Raw genomic sequence first — 20,735 nt, 5'->3', positions numbered from 1 at the left:
TTATTTTTTGCGTCCTTTATAACACAAGCCACAGCCCCCTCCTGCCCCCACCAGCCCCCCTCCCCTCCCTCCTCCTGCACAAAATGAAAGAGGGGGAAAAATCCCTCAGAAGATGAGTAAACAAGCGTATGCTAATCTGCTCCCGAGCGCTCCACCTTCCCAATTGAATGAGTCCCTGTTAAAACTGCGGGGATCATGACTAATCAATCAGTTCGCAGAGGCCGAGCCACCCCGCCTGCCTCCACTTTGCCGCTCGCCTCCTTTCCTTCGCTCCCGCTTCTCCTCCCCTCCGTGTTTTTTTTTTTTTTAAGAAGACAATCTTAAAGTAACAATTTAATGAAATTCTGTACACACCCCCTTATGGTCCTCCCAGCTCTCCTCATTCCTGCTCAAAACACACACATTCCTGGGTTGGTTTTGTTTTGCTGGCTTTTTCCCCTCCGTCTCCCCCCTCCCCTTATTATTATTTTTCCCTCTCCTGGCGGGAGGGGAAAAAAACCAACAAAACACCATCGCTCCTCTCAGGATCTCCTTTGCACTTTGCTGGTAAACCTCAGCCTTCTCTGTCGCACATAGAGAGTCCTGAAACTTGATTCTCAGGGTTTTTAATGCTGTCTTTCTCCCTTCCACTCTCCCCTCTCTCCCTCTCTCCCTTTCTCTCCCCTTCTCCCTCTCTCCCCCTTCTGTCTCCCTCCCTCTCCTCCTTTCCCTTCCCTCCTACCTTTCCTATCTTTCCCTCTCTTTCCCCTTCTCCCTCTCAGAATTCCCTTAAAGTTAGGCAGGGATGAGATGAAAGTCCCCCCTCTTCCCTGGGCCCGGTGTCACTGGCTTCAGCTGGCCCAAATGTTGTCCTCACGGAACCATCAGGAGAAACCAGAGGAGAGGCATTTGCCTTTCAGAAGCTGTGGACTCAGCACAAGCAGGTCTCTGAATTCTCCTGGATACTCTTAAATATCCTGTTGGTTGTTAGGAATTATTTTCGTTTTATATTGGAAGATGAGAGAAACACGTTCATTTGCCTGTTTTGTTTGAATCACCCTCAGGAGCTCAGGTTCCCGAACACTGTTCAAGTCACAGGTAAGGATCCAACCAATTTGCTGCTTTGTAGGTCTGTGTTGAACTGGCACATAGATGGGATATATTTTTGTTCGTCTTTTTCCCCCTCTTTATAGAACTCAAAAGCTCCCCCTTATGGCAAAACAGTTCTTTTTTTCTCTCTCCAAGTGTTTAATAAGTCAAAATGAGTTAGCAGTGGTGGATTACACATTATTATTCCCAGTCTGTTCAAATAATGTGGTGATAAAAATATGCTGTGTGAGGTTCGCATGTGGATAGCATGCGGAAGTCTGGGGTGAAATGAACCCCACTGACGCGCCACTCTCCTCCCCACGTGTCTGTCCTCGGCTGCTCCAGGTGCTCTCGGAGGGCTGGGCTCGCTCCTGTACTCTTCAGGCAGAAAGGGACACCAGTGTAGAATTGGTGGCGGTGAAGCTAGGCAGAGCTGTGGAATGAGCAAACGAGGCAGCCATCCCCTCTGCAAAAGCCAGGGTGCAGTGTGCAGGGATCACGCCGCCGCTCTGAACACAGGAGAGCCGCGTTCAAATTTTGCTTTGGGAAGCGCACGCCCTGTAGTCTCCGGCCAAGGATGGCTGAACTCAGCTTGTCCAGTTATAAAATGAAAATGGCACCACATTCTCCATTGTTTCCAGAGACGATGGAAAGAAGCACCATGGATAAGGAGTTCGCCTAAGCAAATCTTTCAGTTTCTGCAACTCCAGGTCACCGAGGAAAGCCAGGAGGCTGCGGTTCAATGACACACACACACCCCTGTGTGGAACTGCATGAATTATACCCCACAAACCCCCTCTTTCCCTAATAGAGGCTGGAAGATGACAACTAATTCACTTCAATCGTGGCAGTTAGGCATTTGGAACCTGTATTTCTTCCAGGGGCTTCTAAGTCATTGCATACAATAGTTTTGAATATTTCTAAACATTTGGGACTTTGTTGACTCTCCCAGGAAGAGTGGGAACACGAGGGCTATAGTTCTAAGTCCCCATGCCCTCCGACATGTCGGTGCTACGCCCTGAGTGAGTCACATCGCTAACCCTGCCCTTTCTTACCTTTAAAACGGGACTAGGTATTTCACAAAATGATTTTGAAGACAAAATACGCTCTTAAACTATAAAACTGCTATATAAACACCATTTAATCTACTGTTGTTGTCAAGAACTAAGTGCTCCTTAGGCCCTTAAAGACAAACTGTATTCTGGGAGACCGAGTTTTCATTTCTGTCCTTGGCAGGCACAAAGAGGAAGGGCCAGAGAGGTCCAAGTCTCGGGGCTCCTTGAGCTTCCGATCTCAGTCCCTAAGTGTACTGGGACCAGTGTCAAAGCCTTGGACTTGTCTTTCATTGAATGTACATTTATTATTCTATCCCACCTGTCTTGGAAGCCACTCTTTTATGCATGTATGTATCTATGCACGCATGTATTATGTACACATGTGTGTGTTTTTGACTGCATGAATAGGACTGGATAAATCGTAACCCTTGGTTCATGATCACCCTAATCATTGGCCTCTGCAGGACATCCTTATATATTTATATGTAATGAGCAACATGTCAGATGCTGCTCTCTCTTTTGCTCCATCCCCTGATCTTTCATGGGTTTGTCCCTCTCATTATCTATAGTCAATGAGCAATCATCTGAGAGTCAGGAGACTTAGTTTCTAATTCTGACCTCTGTGAGATCTTTGACCTCAGTTTGCTCTTAAGTGAAATGAACAAACAGGAGTTGAAGATTCCTAAGGTTACTTCCAAATCTGAAGTGGGATGGAGCCGTTAATTATTGCAGTATGGCAATAATTCACATCCAATCATCCCATACTCGGTCAACTCTTTCTCCCCCTTCCCCCCAGCGAGTCCCTTCTTTCTGGGGATTTCTGTCCTAAAAACTACTTTTTAGAATCAAAATATTTCTGTTCCTCTACTCTTAGGATATGCTCCTTCAATATTCATTTTATTTGGTAATAAGTAAAAACAAGGTGTTTTGCCAGGGAGGGTGTCAGGGTCTAGTGGAAGTTAGGAGAGTAACATTTAGGTGGCTCCCTAAAGTTTGGGAAGGGTGTGAAGGAGTGAGGGAGGCTCAGAGTACCCATTTCAGAGCCATCCTGGCCTGGGTTCCTACAACCCTCAGCAAGTAGCTTGATTTCTCTGAGTCTCAGTGACCGTATTATAGATGTGTCCTGAGGATGGTGTGCTGTGTGACACAAAGTAGGTGCTCAATAAATGAGTGCTCTCTTTCTTTACAGGGATCTGAATTTTATGGCCCTCTGGGCTTTTGCAAGCTTTCATTTAGAGTCGGAGCCCCGCCTACGTCTTACTCCAAGGCAGAAGGATTAGTCTCATCTCAGAATCCCCAGGCAAGCATTGTCTGTCTGGTAGAATCCGGAATGCGGTTAGATGGGATCTTGCAATTGTTCTTCCTGTCCTGTTTATGTCTCTTCTCCAAGATTAGAACCCTTCCAGGGCAAGGATCTTCAAGGGCCAGTTTTGTCACCACCTCTCTCCCCCACCAGTCTGAAGGGCTCCCTCCTCTGGGCTGTCCTAGAACTTCCTCTGAATTTCTCTGGGCACATCCCCAAAGCCAGCTATTACATTTAATTGCACATGTGCTTGTCACCCCTTCCTTTGTGGACAAAGATTCTGTTGCATTCATAGTTGTGTATACCCAAATGCCTAGCCCAGCACTTTGCACATAGCTGATGGTTTAGTACCATTACATTTAAATAAATATGTATATATAAATACACCCATATACAGAGATTTGTACATCTATAGGGTTTCCCAAAAAATGTATACACAAACTTTAATTATAAAGGCAGTGTTTATTAAAGTACATTTAATTTTCAAAATTGAGCCACTAGCTGTTAAAGTATGCATACGTTTTTGTTGGACAACCTGTTTTTTTCTGTGATGCCAATACATTTGATGCTGTGGACATACTAGGTTTTTGATAAATACCTAATTTTGCCAGCCCTTCACAAATAATACCTGTGGACACCCAGATAGAAACACTGAAGTTCTTTGGCTGACCAAGTTGAGGGTCACTAGAGAGAATGTGGACTTGGGAGTAGAAGAAATTGGATTCGAATCCTATCTTTGCTAAATAACGATTCTAAGAGCTTGTATTTATTGAGTATGCACTATGTTCCAATCAATATTTAAATGCTTTTCATAGGAGTGATCCCATTTAATCCTTCTAACAAGCCTGCAGAAGGGGTCCAATAATCATTCTACGTTACAGGAGAAAAAACAATCTAGAATCCCTGAATCACAGAGAGTACACAAATAGTGGAGCGCCCAGCTTCTCTGGGCCTAGCACTCTGTGTCCTGGCATCAGGGGCTAGGAAGAATCACTTGCCCCTTTGAATACTGGTTTTCATTTTTATAGATTTCCTGGGGTTATCTAGGAGGTTGAATGAGAGGCTGGGTATCATGTTTCATAGTGATCAGTACATATGTCAGTGGGAGTTGGGTAAACACTAGCTTCTTTACTTCCTTCCCAACAGTAGTTTAATTAGATTCACTTAACACATGTAGTAGAGTTGTCAATTGTAAAACTGTGCCAGAGTAATAACAATCCACCTGCCCTGAGCACCTACTATGTGCTGTACTGTACTCAGTTTTCAGCTTTTCACAAGACTAGGAGGTAGGTTAGAACTCAGCCTATCTGAATTGCTCAGCAGCTTTCTGTACATCCTTCTACCTTCTTAACTCAAATTAACAAATAAATTTATGATCAGCCCTGAGTATTTTTTATTATCTCCCAGCTCTGCCTGAAAAGTTAAGTTCCTGATTTAATAATTGCCTGTTATTCAAGGCCATGAAGAAAAGAGAGCCAGTGAGCACACCGCTTGCGTGCGGTGGGGTTGGGGGTTCAAGGTTAGGAGCCACTCTGGCTGGAGGTGGAGCTGGTGAGCTCCAGGTGTCTTCTTCTGTATTTTTTGAACCTTTTGTGTCCGTAATGGGTGGCTCTGGAATGAACTAGAATCCTCTTAGTCGTCCTGCAGGCTTATGACTAGGGAGCTGAAACCGGAGCTCCTAGATTCCAGCTCTGGTCCTTTGACTCATCCCAAAGAGTGTCATTGTGTTCATCTCAGGTGACCAAGGCATTTCTTAAATGTAGAATTTGAGTTGAAATGAAGATTGATGGTTGACCCTCCTGCATTTTTTATCTATAGAAAAACATAGTTTTATCAATTCTATTATTTTATTTTTACTCTCTTTAGTAATAATAATTAGCTGTAATTTATTATCAGAGACAGCATCTTGAATGGTTATTTCATTTAATGAAATGCATTATTTCATTTACTCCTCAAAACTATAATTTATAGTTTGTCTTATCCCCATTATGCAGATATATTTTTTTTAAATGAGGCTCAGTAAAGTTGGATTTTATGACACGTTTGAACACAAGTCTATCTCACTCCAAAGTTCACACGTTCTTAACTGCTTGGCTGGCCTGCCTCTAATCTACCATTAATCTTTCTATTGTTTTAAGTTGGAATCGGGGGAAAAGAGGAAGCTTTGTGAGAAATCGGAAACGGGCTGTGGTGGGGATTCTGTTCATTCCTTCCACCTTGTTCTGTTGAACAGAAAATAAAACATTTGATAACCCCTTCCGCTTAATTCCAGGACAAATGTATCTTGTGGCTCATTTGAGAAGAGGCCTTGAGTCACATAATGGACAATGCTTTCAACTCTGTGTTTTTTTCCAGAAATTGCAGAATCGCCGTCCAATTGGCCACTTTTTATATCAACTGAGATTGAAGACGTGTGATTAATTGTTCTGAAAAAACCTTGCCATGGGAAAGGGATCCGGCAAAGGTTTCTGATGGAACTTGGTCCATACCCGTGAGGAACAGTGTGACTTGTTGAGTACCTTCCGTGTGCCACGTATAAATACGAGGGTGCATATTTTCACAGCCATTCGATTAGGCTGGTTTTGCTCTGTTTGTTTTAAAAGAGAAGGAAATCCAAGTTTAGAAAGAGGGAGCAATTTGCCCCAAATCACCTCGCTAGAAGATATACTTTGAAACCCAAACCCCAACCTATGTGCTTTTCTCCAATCTAATGCAAATAATCCCCTTCTCCATAACGTTATTTCTTACTAAACATTAAAATAAATCATTCCCAGAGGATTATTTAGCTTTGCTTGGTCTCCTGTATGGTGGGATTTATGTACTTGTCTTCCCTTCTGTGCCAGATGTTAAGCTTCTCAAAGGTGAGACCTGAGTCTTCTGCCTTTTGAGATCGCCTGTGGCGTTAACCCTCTATGGTTTAGGCTGAATAGAAGCTCAGTGGACATTTGGCGGACTCCTAGGGACCTCCGTTACTCCTCTTTAGGTGTGACTCCGGCATAATGCCCTGTTTCTTTCATCTGACCATAGCTTGAGTCCTTTGAATTCTAAGAAAACAGTTGAAGAAAGTCCTGGCTCTTTCAGGAAACCTTACTCATGTCCTCCACCGGTGAGAATTCCCCTCCCCCTCCTCGGAAACTCACTCTCATCTCATCTTCAAGCCATTCAGCCAACACTCATGCGTAGCCTTGTGTGGCTACTTGTCTTGTCAGGTGGACATAATCCTTCCCAGGTGGCATATGGGGCTGATGTTAGCATGTGCTGCACCAGCCCATTGTCATTCACACACACACACACGCACGCACACACACGCACACACATGCACACACTCTTAAAGTACAAAGTGCTTTGCAACCTGTTAAATCTCCAGATGAAGAGACTCAGAGGGGAGGGCATTCTCCCAAAGCCACACATCTAAACCATTCCGAAGTGAGCCTTCCCGGTTTCCTGGTTCCCTACCTGGTGCCTGAGCTGATGGCCAGCAGACATGCTCTGGCAAGGCCGTGCTCTGGGACCGCTGTCCATTCTCTCTCTAGGGCTGACATTCTTTCTGATGGCGTGGTGTCTGAGCTACCAGTTGTTAAACGATTCTGAGCATGGCCCATGTTGATAAGTCACTTCTGATTTTAGAAGGTTGATCACCATCACCCTGATTCCAGTGGGAGTCCTATTAAAACCCCCAAATGAGCCCTGGCTGGTGTGGCTGTTAGTTGAGCCTTGTCCTGTGCTCTGAAAGGTCACCAGTTCGATTCCCAGTCAGAGCACTTACCTAGGTTGTAGGTTTTGTCCCCACTTGGGGTGCGTATAGGAGGCAACCAATAGATGTTTCTCTCTCACATCAACGTTCTTTTTCTCTTGCTCTTACTCTCTTTCCTCTTTAAAAAAAAAGTCACTAAAGTATATATTTTAAAAGAACACACCCTGAATGATGTGCCCCCTAACAGTCCCTACCCACTCAGCTCGCCCCAGATTCTCATCAGCACCTGGGGGGCACTCCGCATTACTGTTCAACACCATTCAGAACAGTGGGCTACCTCTTTAAGTCAAATGAGCTCCAAGTTTAGAAGTGGCTCTCTGGCCAGCGAGGCTTTTCAGCCCACCAAACGGTCTCAGCATCTTTCTGGCACTGACTGGGCCACAGGACACATATGTTCTCAAAGGCAATACAGACTTATCTTTGTGTCCCACATCATCATCTTTACCCCCAGAGGGGAGAGGAGTGAACACTGTTGGCCCAGAAAGGTAAGTGGGGAAAACACTCTGCTGTTGTCACTGGCCCAAGTCACTCAGGGTCTTCATGCTAAACCAGTTAACAAACCGTTGGAGACAGAGGCAAGGCTGAGAGAAACAGAATGCTCATGTTGCACCGCACTGGCTGGGCCTGAATCCTGACTGTGTGGCTGAGCAGGAGTCTTATCCTGCCAGGTCCCAGCTCCCTCACCAGTAAGGCGAGGGCAGTGACAATAAGACCCATCCTTTAGGGTTTCCCCGAGGATTAAATAAATCAGCATGTATTATGCACACAGGACTCTTCTGTGCAGAGTTAATGCTCAGTTAATACCAGTTCTTCTTATTTCAGTAGTCTTTCCATTAAGCTTTCCCTAATCCTTGACATCCCCACATAAAAGGGAACATAGCACTCTAGCTGGTTTTGCTCAGTGGTCAGAGCATCACCCTCGGACTGAAGGGTCTCAGGTTCGATTCCGGTCAAGGGCACATCCCTCAGTTGCAGGCTTAATCCCCAGCCCCAGTAAGTCAGGGCATGTTCAGGAGGCAACCAATTGATGTGTCTCTCTCTCATGGATATTTCTCTCTCTCTCTCCCCCCCCCCCACTCTGAAAAAGCAGTGGAAAAAATATCCTTGGGTGAAGATTAAAAAAATGAACATAGCATTCTCTTACTAATTTAAGAAATATGTGTCATTTGCCCATTGGGAACCAGGTATTCAGCTAAGTGCCAAGGATTCACCTGTGGCCCATGTCTTCACGAGTTTGCCTTTCTGATAATAAGACTAACGAACACACATTGAGGAACACAGGTGCCAGGCGCTGGTGACCTGTTGGCTGCATGAAGCTCTTCAATTCTCACAAAAAAGTCCTAAGTCTGATACAATGGGTGCTCTCACTTCACAGAAGAGAACATAAAGACCCAGGAAGAGTAAAGAATTTATCCAGTGATAAAACATGAAGGAGCCACAGTTCAGACTCAGGCAGTTTGGGTTGGGAACCTCATCTTCAACCACCCAGCCACATATCTCACTGGAAAGGCAAAACAATAAATAACTAAAATAGCAAACAAAACCAAACCAAAAACAAATGTGACAGAAGCGGGTTGGAATGGTACACACTTGGTACCTCTGGGGAAGAGATGAGAGAGCTCAGGGCAAGCAAACAGAGTGTGTCAGGGGACTATACTTGCCTTGTTTGGCTTCTACTTTCACAATGGAGGTATATTTGTGCACAAATTTTGATATTAAAACAAAGAAGAAAATATTGAAAGATGAATTAGCAGCCCAGAGCTTTCCATACCCAGCCCATGTTAGTTTGTGAAAAGGTTTTCTCTTCCATCATCTCATTGGAAATTCGGGACCGCCCTGCAAGGTGGGTGTGAGAGCAGGCATCTTGACCAGCTCCACTTCAGAGACGAGGAGCCTGAAGCTCAGGGTCCAGGGACTGAACTAGGGTAAAACAGCCGAGAGGTGGGTGAGCCTGGGGCTCCTCATGTGCACCCTGATGTGTGAGCACACCCCATCCTGACCGCCTAATGCAGGTTCCCTTTGCTGCTAGACAATAAAACATGATGAGGGGGACAGTGGTAACGATAGAATGAGTGAAATTTCTAGGGTGCTCTCTAAGACACTGCCCTCTGCTTAGCTTTAACTCATCAAGTCTTCTCAACACCCATTTGACATAAGCACGATTCTTAGTCATGCTTTCTGGATGGGTAGCCTGAGACCAGGAGAGGCTCACCCACTCACAGGAGATTGTGTGAGGATTTCAGCCACAGCCATTGAACTAAGGAAATTTTGCTCTTAACTACTCCCGACTAACATTTCTCCTGTTAGTTATCAGAAAGGAAAAAAATAAAAACCAACAACAAAGCAACAAAAAGAACCAGACTTCCCCATTACCTCAATGTCAAGGCCAACTCCTGAGGCAAACCTCAACATCCTGAGCAGCTGTCCCGCCATCAGCCTTCTGACAATTACTCTGTCCATCTGCACCTCACTTTCACCATCTGACGAATGGACGCAACAATGCCTCCTTCACTTCACAGAGTGTGGTTATAAACTGACACGGAGGAGTAGCCCTCACAGAAGCAGCTCCCTAGCTTTGCAGTCTTACATCAATGGCCTCCCTGGCCAAGCAGGATGTAAGGATCTGGAGAAGGTCCGTGTCTTGGAAACAGGCTTTGGAGCACGACAGGCGGGAGTTTAATTTCTGGCTGTGTTCCTTACAAGATGCATGCCCCTGGGCAAATTACCTCAGCTCTCTCTTGGTCTCCGTTTCCTCGTCTGTAAACAGGCCTAAAATCGCCTACTTTGCAGGGTTATTGTGAGGCACCAGTGAGATAGGGCACCGGAGGCCTTGGCACGGCGCCTGGCCCGGAGTACGTGCTCAGAGACCTGGCTGTCTGCACGGTGCCTGCGCCTCACGCCGCACCAGCCTACTGCCAAGGCTCGAGCCGCGGAACGACAGACAGAGTTACACAACTGCAAAGGAGCGGGTCCAACCACACAGGTCTGCTCCAAGGGACCCCATTCTATCCAAGTAGACAAGTTCATCCTCAGTCTATATTTCATAAGCGAGAAAGAAAAATGGCGTTCTTTATTTTCACTGGAACTTTCTCTCTCTCCTTAAAAAGTTCAGACTCCTGGGGCTCCAAGGCAGGTAACCTGAGAAGCTAAGACTTGATGCAAATGCATGTATAATTGCTGGATTTCGGGTTGTCATTTTCTCCGCCACATCATGTTTGTCTGCCATGCCAGGGGAGCGGAAAGGAAACCCAGAGACCCCTTAGCAAGAGCGCTTGGTTTGGGCACGCACTTTGTCCACTAACGTGGCTCCCAGACTCCCTGCCGGGCACATACTCTGCTACAAATACCTGTTTGTCCTTTTTGTTTTTTCTGTTACCAGGGTGGCCAAATATTAGTTTGATAATGACAATAGAACCTTTGCAGTAGGTGCTGACATTCAGATCTGAAGAATGAAACACTACTTGGGACCACAGGCAGGGAATTCTACTGAACGCAAGCCTCTCTCTCTCCCTCTCTCTCCCTGTACTCTTTTCTTATTTCTTCCTTTTATACAAACAAAACACAGGCTCAGGAGTGAGGACAACTGGCCTCGCGCAGACTGGATGAATGAGCCAGCTGGGACATGGGTCTCACTGTCCCCTCTCCTGCGCACCTCACAGGTCTCCGGTACCGAGAACTCACTGCGCCAGGAACCGTGCTACAAGCTTCACAACCTCTGTCTCTCCCAGTGACACAGCTCATACCTGTCAAATTAGACTCAGTCCAAGTGTCTTGCTCTCTTTACTCACTAACAAATACCTAATGCACGGATTTGAAAGCTCTCTGATCATAATATTAAGCTAGATAAGAATTATTCTCAGCATGAGCAATCTGAGCACTGATCCAGAGCACCATAGCCACTGGTCCACTTAAGTACAGTTAGTGCACTTGTTTGATCCCTTATGGGCACAGGGATTGAGTGATGGGCACTTCCTCCAGCCTGCTTGACGTGGCTGTCATCGCTTTTGCAACATTACAAAGGTGTCCATGAGCACTGGACCTCACTAAGACTGATCATAGCGTCTTCCTTATAAATGGCCCAGAGCCCAGACCTATATATCCCTATCTCATCAGTGTGGCAATTTTGATGTTCTAATGTACTTTCTCTGAAGGTTTTCTTACAATATTCTATTATTGCGTCATCATTGGGAAAGAGGCAGTTGAGCTAACAAAGCCCACGGAAACACAGATGCCAAGAAAGACAGAACAAAAAGAAGCTTATCCTGTCCCACAGCTCCCATGCCCATTTTAGAGATGGGGAAATGGAGGAATGGAGGAGGTATCCACTGACCCTGGCCTTTGCTGGAACAGGATCCCAGGTCTCTTGAGTCCTACAAATGCACCAATTGCATTTCTCTCAATTCCTGTGGATGGCGCTAGTTCAGCTGACTCCTTGTTAGGATATGCTAATGAAACACTTTTAAAGCCTAGAAATGTTGTGAGGACAGTGAACAAGCCTAACTGCCTGTCAATCATACTAATGACACTATTAGGAATTCCACAACTCGTGCAAATGATGCTCCCCTGCTCTGGGTGCTTCCAGCCCAAGGAGTCCTACAGCTCTCGGATGCAGAAAAACAGGTTGCCTCACAGATAAACACATAAACACGCCGTTTTAAAGTATTCATTAGTATGCCTTGCCCTTGAAGAGAGACTACTATGCCCTTCACATTCCCGGGGAAGTTATGCATATATAATAGCGGCTCCCACCCCGCCCAGATAACTCTTAGAGGTAATTATATACTTTTGTTATTGTTGTTTTTCTGGATTAATAAGCTTCAAACAACACCTTTATTGCCCGGGGGAAAGAAGTCTGACAGCTCCAGATGGCAGCCCATCAAGACTGAATATGCTCCCCGAGTCCTCCTGTTCCGTGGCGATGGCCCTCGTGGGATGGGACCCAGCACCACTGGCTCGCAGCCTCCTCAGAGGAGGGCGTAGTGCTGCTGCTGCCCACACGCCCACCCTCTGGACCCTGACCGCGCGAGCTAAGGTTCTGGTCAAGACCAGCAGCTCCTCCCCAGTCCACAGACACATCAGTGGGACTAGCTCTTGCTTGAAGGAATGTTTTGTTCATGGTGTGGCTTTTGATAGTCATGCTGTCCATGTCCCCAGATGGCCTAAGAAAATGAAAAATCTCACCTCCCTTCATTATTCTTCAGATCTTCATGATGACACTAATTACATAGTCTAATTAGCAGGCTCCTGTCCGGAGATTGGGAGTCACTTGAAAAAAGAGGGTGAATTTTGAAATTTGCTTGACTTTATCTTTGGCTTAATGCTCAGTGCCTTGAACTTTTTATAGAATAAAAGAGCTTCAGGTTCAATTTCTTATTTTAAAAATACTTTATGTCAGGCAATTGGGATGCAGTCTTTGCCCTCAAAAACCTATAAGGAAAACAGTCTTGCAAAGAAATGAGTGCAGTGCGCTCAGTGTGGCTCAGTGGTTGACCATAAACCCATGAACCAGGAGGTCACAGTTCAATTCCTGGTCAGAGTACATGCCCGGGGTTGCGGGCGTGATCCCCAGTAGGGGCATGCAGGAGGCAGCCGATCAATGACTCTCTCAACATTGATGTTTCTATCTCTCTCTCTCCCTTCCTCTCTCTGAAATCAATAAAAAACATATATATATTTTTAAAAAAAACTATGTAAAGTATTAAATATGTGTTTAAAAAGGTGTAATAAAGTATTTGAACTGCTCTGATAGGGGTGCATATGGAGCACTATAGTGCCTCAAGGGTTAAATGGTTAATTCTAACTTAGATGAGGCGTGAAGAGGGAAAAGGTTAGGGAAATTTTCACAGAGAATAAAACATAAGTTTAATCAGTTAAGGAGAGAGCTGACATTTTCAAGCAGAGGAAATGGCATGTGCAAAGGTCCTGTGGAAGGACTCCGATGGACAATTTGAGAGATGCAGTTAGATTGGCTGACCAAGAGTGTGCTGTGCATAATGATTTAAAAAAAAAAAAAAAAAAAAAAAGCTGGAGAATTTTCCCTATAAGACATTCAGCAATCCTGGGCTTGATCCTGAGGCCAGAGAGAGACAATAAATGGTTTTATATAAGGGGGTGATATGATGAGATTTGCATTTCGAAGGATCAATCTGACTATTGTTTGAAGAAAGGACTCTACTAGATGCTGGAGGTGAGGAAACAAGACTAGAGATGAAAGGACTAATGTGAGAGGCGGTGAGGCCTGACTGAAGAGGATGCCTAGATGGTGAATACAGACATGCTTAGGAAGTAAAACAAAAGGACCCAGTAATGAAAGGAAAATGAGACAGAAGGAAGAGTTGAAACATTTTAGAAGAAACTTTGGAACTAGATCAAGGGCACTGGAGAATGCAGACGGAACTCACCCCTCATCCTTACTGGGGTCTAGGTGGCCATGTTCTTAGTGAGAAAACAAAGGTCGGGCCAGGGTCAGGGCCAGGGATGGCCCCCTCAATCCCACTGGTAGAGGTAGATCACTCTTCAGTGCCAGATGGCTGTAAGCTTCCTGACTTGACACGCTCCACATGTTTTAGAACAAGAACCAAATTCTCTAGTCCTATTTACAAGGTGCTATAAAATAGAGACCCCCAGGCATTGATAGACCTCTCCCCAGTGGAGGGATTTCCATTTAAACATTTCTTATCCTAGACACCATCTGGCCTCCTTAAATATTTTCAGTGACCAGAAGCTCAATAACTTACAAGATCATCCTGTGTGAACTGGGGAAAGTTGAACGGCGGACATTACCACCAATAAATCAATTTTTAGTCTACACACGCTGTTGCCTATATTCAATCCTTTTAGGTCCACTAGCATCATGCCAGGTAGGTTAGATTTGCTCCAGATCACTTCACCAGTAAGTGGTAGTGCCAGCTCTGAAACCTCAAACGGTGCCCTGTGCCTCTGCTCCCACGATGCCTTGCACATGAACATTGCATCGTCATGATTTTCTGGTTTTGTGTCATTTTCCCCCCTTTTGGCTGTCATCCCTTTGAGAGCAGGACCTCTGTGTTGTAACTGGCCATCACATGCCTCTCTCAGGCACTGGCCCAGAGTTCATAGGTGTTTGAAAAATGTTGGTTGAAAAACAACAAATAAAAAGATCCAGCCCTTATTGTTGAAAGGATAGAGTCTACAACCCTCTTCTCTGCAACTTTCCATCATGGCTTTCCTCACTAAGGTCACAGAGAAGAAATATCTGTCTCTCACCTGAGGGTCCTCAATCCTGCCTCGTTAATGCAACGTCTCCATTGCCCCCCGTTTTTACATATGGCTCCCACTTCTCCTTCCCAGTGGTAAACTTTCCTTTTTCCCTTCGCTTGTTCTGCTTTCTACAATGTTACTAATTAATAGTGGGAGCAACAGACAGATCCCTCACCACAAACAGCTGGTCCCTGATTAGAAAAGCCTTGCCCATGTATACAAACCCTTGATGACTTCAAGAGACCAGACGGAAACTGTCACGGCACCAGGTCTCGGTGTCCGACCTCCAGGCAGTACCTAAGTGTGCCAAACCACGTGGATGCAAAGAAACCAAGATGAGTCAGTGGCCCAGATGTTTGGTTGCCAGGTCACCAAGGATCTGGATGGTTGGAGGCCTGGATGCCAGGGTTTGTGTGGCCATGTGTAGCCACGGCTTCAAAGTGAACGCAATAAAGTCTAATAAAGCCTAATGCAGCAAGGGCTGTTTCCAGACCTATGGGGAGGTGGAACATGGGGAGAGGGGGAGAGATTTGCGCAGAAGGAAGGGGGTGGAGGGGAACCCGGCTTTCAGATCAGGGTGGGGGACAGTGCTGGATCTATCAGATAAACTGATATTGGGGAGCTCACATGGCCTTGTGTCACCATTCCTAGAAGGGGGAGCACACACTCTGTGCTAGATAGAGACCGTGGGACATGCTGGGAGTTGAGTGGTGAGCACAGCAGCCATGTATGTGCCTGTATGTAGCTGAGTGTTTAGAGAAGACAAAGGACATTAGAATGCCCCATGGTAAAAGTTCCGATAGGGCACTGAGGGGTCTCAGAGGAGGGTCCCCTACTCCAGATCTGCAAGTGTGTGATTGTGTGTGTGCATGTGCATCAGAGGGCATTCCAGAAGGCTTCCCGGAGGAAGTGGAATCTCAGCTGAGGGTTGAAGCAGGAGTAGGACTGAGCCCAGCTGTGTCAAGGGAAGCCCATGTCTAGAGGTGAGATAATGAGTTCAGGTAATGGAAGGAAGTTTGTTGATTCGAGGGGAGTGGCAAGAAATGAGTCATTAAGTGTGCCAGGGCCACACGCTGCAGGATCCCATAGCTACATTGACACTAAATGAGCCATGGCGTGGCATGGGCTCACGTCGTCTGAAGACTTCTGCTATGCCAGGGGGAGAATGGGCTAAGAGGGTCAAGATGGGAGGCAGAGGGGTCAGTTAGGAGGCTGGTGCAGGGTTCAAATGAGAGGACAGAGGCGGACACACCCCAGGTGGTGTTAATGGCCCCTTCTCAGTTCCACTTGGGTCCCTCCTGGTTTATTTTGTGCTAGCCCTTTCCCTGGCCCTGACCCTTCATCTCCCTCATGTGTTCCTACATCTAGGGCCACTCCACCACCTAGGAGGTGCTCACAAATGGTTGTTGCAAAAAGGAATGGACGAGTTCCGGTCCACCCACTGGGATGGTCGCATGAATCCTCTCCTCTCCCCTTAGCACGGGGGTTGGGGTTTCACACTCCAGGGGATGCTGTTCCCTTTGCCATCCAACCAGCCATCACTCCCCTCAGGCACTCCCTTCCTCGGGTTTGGAAGGCTTTTTGTGACCACTAGGCTGGGCCAGGTGCCCCACTCTGTGCTCTCGCAATCCTTTCACTCCCATCCCAGCTGGCACATTCCCATTTAGAGAGGGGTGTCCACCAGGGTGCGACCTTTCTCGCCTTGCTCCGCAGTGAGTCCCCAGTCCTAGTACGCGGTCAGCAGATAGCACTTGCCTAGGAAAATGTGCTGAGTTGAGGAAGGTTTAAGAAAGTACCAGGTTTTCCATCATAGGGACTGTTTTGCTCCCTCAGCCCAAGCGTGCCTCCCCCTCCCCCCTTTGCCTTTCTTTTTTGCCTTTCTTGCCACATGGGGTGGAGGAAGCATCAGGGCCGCACAGTTGGAGGTGTTATGGAAAGATCTGGCTCAGCTTCAGATCTGAGTTCTCACTCCAGTTCTGCCAGGAGTGTTTGGTATGACTTTGGGTAATTTGTATTTCCCGGGCCTCTATAAAATGAGGCGTTTGGACAAAGTGAGAAATTGCAAAGTGGTAGCCCATGGGCTGTGCTGACATGCTATGATTGGCCTACATAGATAGTATATTTTAAAACACGTGCATTTAATGCCAACATTAATATTTTAAAAAAATTAATTGCCAACTCATCAAAATCTGAATGCATCAGAGCCTTCCTAAGATCACAGAAGACATCAGTCCTGGGATGTCAGTGGTAAATTCCTCCTTAGATGAGGCTTTACCTTCCCAGTTCACTTTCCTGACTTGTGTCACTCAGTCAGCCCCCCTTCCTGGCTTTGGTGGACATCTAAGCTCACCACCTCTGCACCAAACCATCTCAAAGATCTTCTCCATGCTTAAAGTCCTTGGAGGCCAGTCCCTGGACATAACGGGAAACAAATATCTACTGATGCCTTTTCCCCAATAAATAATAAAACTTCAAGAGGAAATTGGAATCATTTTGGAGAAATTGGAGAAATTAAATTATCATTTTACCTGCTAAGACCCTGGCTATCCCCCCACCCCACATAACCCCCCTCACTAGATAACTGAGAGCAGTGAATAGCATGAAAACTCCAAGAACATAAGTGAGGAGAGGAAGAGCTCCAGGAGACCTGAGCACATTATTTGGTATCACCTAGCCTTAGGACTCCAACTGCAATTCTTCCCCCAAGGTGTTGTCTGAAACCTGCAAGACAAGATGAACTTGAAAGAAGTCAGAGGGAAGCCTTACAAGCAAAAAAGCATCAGAAGTAAAAGCTCGAGTGAGATAAAAGGTGTGCAGTCAGTACAATGTCTAGCACACAGTGAGCATTTCACAAGATGGTTACATAGCAATGTCTAGCACACAGTGGGCATTTAGTAAGATGGTGACATATATGGGGGAAAGGTGAAGTATCTTGCAGGAGAGATGCACAGATGGATGTGAGGACAGACCTGATAGAATTGTAGTGCTGGACCACCTCTTGATACCATGCCCGGAGGAGGGGAAGTAACATTTGTGGGTACCTACAGCGTACATACACTTCATATTTTGTCATCCCATTTACTACGCATCATAGCTCTATAGAGGATGAAGTCTCGGAGCAGGACCCGAACCCAGGCCACCTGGCTTTCATTTAGTGCTCTTTCTGTGCCACTTGGGCTGCTGTACCTTCCTCTAATTCTTCCTCATGCTCACTTCTGACAGCACCTTCCGTTTATTCGGGTGGTTTGTTTCCTGGTGCCACCTCAGTAGGCACCAGGTTCCTGGAATCCTACTTTGTAGCAAACATCCTCTCTGGTTTCTGACCAAGAGTGGGCAACTCAGGTCTCTGGCCTGGCTCGGCACACAGATGTCCCCTCTCCCTCTCTCTGAAAAGATCTGAGCTCCTGTTCTCATGTCGAACATTAGGGGAAAGGTGAGAGATAGACAGACTACTGGCAGACCGTCCCTCTCCTGGGGGCCCTTGGCAGTATGATCGCACACAATGAGAGAGACGGAATTTCCCTGATTCAAGAGGACAAAAGGGACTCAAATTGGCCCATGTCTGTCTCCTGGTACAAATAGGCCTGTGGGCGACAAGCTGGAGAGTATAGTATGCTAACCCAGGGCTCTGTTGCAGCTGGGTTTGAATTTTACCTCCTGCCTATATTTTTTAGAGTTTCTTTTTATTGTAGTAAAATATACATAAGAGAAAATTTACCATTCTAACCATTCCAAATATCCAGTTGTGTGGCATTAAGTACATTCACGTTGTTGCAACCATCACCACCATCCATCTCCAGAACTTTTTTACCTTCCCCAATTGAAACTTGGTATTTATTAAACAACAGCTCCCCATTCCTCCCTCCCCCTGGTTCCCAGCAGCCACCAGTCTTCTTTCTGTCTCTATGACTTGGACTACTCTAGGTACATCATATATAAATGGAATCACATCTTACTTATGTGTGTGTGTGTGTGTGTGTGTGTGTGTGTGACCGAGTTACTTCACACAGAATCCAAGGTCCAACTTTGTTGTAGCATATGTTAGAATTTCCTTCCTTTTTTAGGGCTGAGTAACATTCCTGTCAATAGGCACTTGCGTTGATTCCATTTCGTGGCTACTGTGACTAATGCTGCTATAAATATTGGATGTGCAAATATTATAAAGATATCTTTTAATCACCACTTATATACATTCTTTAAAAGCAAGGGTTAGTAGCTAACATTATGTAGCCAAAAGAGAAGGCCACTGGACATACGTTAATGAGAATAATTTTAAAATTGGATGATGCTAAGGAGATTACAGGAAATGGACCATCCCTATTTTACCAGAAGTCTTTCTAAAAACAAGATATAACCATGTCCTTTCCATCCTTTAGATATACCCTCAAATTCACATTAGTTTCAGAATAAAATACACGTTTCTTCACGTGGCATGCTGGTCTCAGCCAAATTTCCCGGGCCTATCTGCTGTCAGTCTGCCCACCCCCAAGCTTCCCAGGCAGCGATCGGATTGTATGTGGAGCAGGCCCTGTCCTTGATCCTCAGGGCTCTGTGCTTTCATGTTCACCCGAGAGCCCCTCACTCCAGCACTTCCGACGTAGCATGGTACTGTGGTCTTTTCCCATGTCATCTCCCCATGGGCTACTAGACAGTGAGCATTTTATTTTACTCATTTCTACAGCATTTGTATTTAGCACAGAAGGAAATAATATTTTTCAAGTGTAAGAGTGAGGGAGCGAATGAAAGTTTGAACTCTTTCATTGTGTCAAACAAGATTTGAACACCTTGATTGGACCCTTATTTTGCTGTACAAATTCCTTTTTGAGACATAAGTACAAAAGAACGTATAGGTTCCAGACACATCCGAAGTCTGAGGATTTTTTGGAGGGGGAGTCAGACAAGAACCTAATTTCCACATGTTAATTTTTGCACATGGACAGAGGGAGTAGGTCACCATAAAGGTACCAGGAGCCGGAGTCTGCATCATAGAGAAAAGAGTCAAGGAGGAGTTACGATTCCCAAAGAGCTGCAGCAGGTTCTCTTTAGATGGGCTTCCCTATGGGTCTTCCATGATTCCATGAAACCGGAATAATTTAAACAGAATTTCACTGTGCCCAAAGACTGGAGGCCATGTGACAAGTCTTGCTCTTTGGGCCTGGGTTTATTTATTGGTAAGTGTTGGCCTAGAGATTCTGGAGTGCTCCAACTCCTGTTGGGCAGCACTTTCCCAGCCCACATCCTCAGGTAGGGCATGCTCTGAGGGAGTCCCGAATGCCTTTCACGGTTAGCTCCATTCCCTGGGGCTCTCAGCACTCTAAATTATGGACCCATAAGTTTAAGTTCTCTTCCCTGGAACCAAAAGAAGTCTGTTTCCTCACCCCTCTGAGAACCCTACAGATACCTTTCTCCCGACTGCCTGCTCTTTAGGCACAACACCCCCAGTTCTTCCTTTGTCATGATTTTCAGACCCCTTTCCACGTTGAACATGCCCCACTCTGTTCTTTCCATTTTCAAGTGCGGTAGCAGGAGCGGGTCCCAAGACTTCATGGGAAATCAACCTGGTACATCTAGAGACTGACTCTGATGTCTCTATGCACAATGACGTGTCAGTTCCGTCACCTTACATTTCAGCCAGAGGCTGGGAGCAATTCGAACCTTAGGGTTTGTATTGCTCCAGAGAAGGATAACGGTTCTAAGAGAGGAAAACCAGGCATAAGAAATGGAAGATCAGGGATGCCGTTCTTCGTGGAATCTCCCCAGATGAGCTTGGTCACTTGTCGTATAAGTCTTTTATTGCTGTTATAAAAAATTACTGCCCCATTAGTGGCTTAAAATCAAAAGTGTATTATTACACAGTTATGTAGGGCAGAAATCCAGTTTGGCTTGGCTGGGGTTCACAAAAAGTCCAGTGGGCTCTGGTTAAAGTCTCACAATGCTGAAATGCAGGTGTCAGCAGGACAACGTCCCTTCCTGGTTTGGGGGTGAGAATGCACTTCGAAGCTCATTCAGGTTGCTGGGAAAATTCAGTTCCATGCAGTTGTAAGACTGGAGTTCCTGTTTCCTTGCTGTCTGTCAGCATGCGAGGGTCATGGGAGATCAATGTGATGATGTGGGAAAGAGCTGGATTGTGCTTTGTAGATGCCTAAATTCTAAGTTCAATGGGAAGTGACTAGAGGACTGACACAAGGAAGGAACCTGATCTAATTTTATGTTTATAGACAATACTCTGGACTCTATCTGTGGAAAAAGTTGTGGTAATGCAAGGGTAGTATTAGAACTCCAATACCAAATGGGAATCTACTGCAGTGGTCCAGGC

This window comes from Miniopterus schreibersii (assembly GCF_964146895.1).
Source record: "Miniopterus schreibersii genome assembly, chromosome: 11".
NCBI classification, from domain to species: Eukaryota; Metazoa; Chordata; class Mammalia; order Chiroptera; family Miniopteridae; genus Miniopterus; species Miniopterus schreibersii.
The sequence above is the reverse complement of the archived record's forward strand: the minus strand, read 5'-3'. Positions refer to the sequence as shown.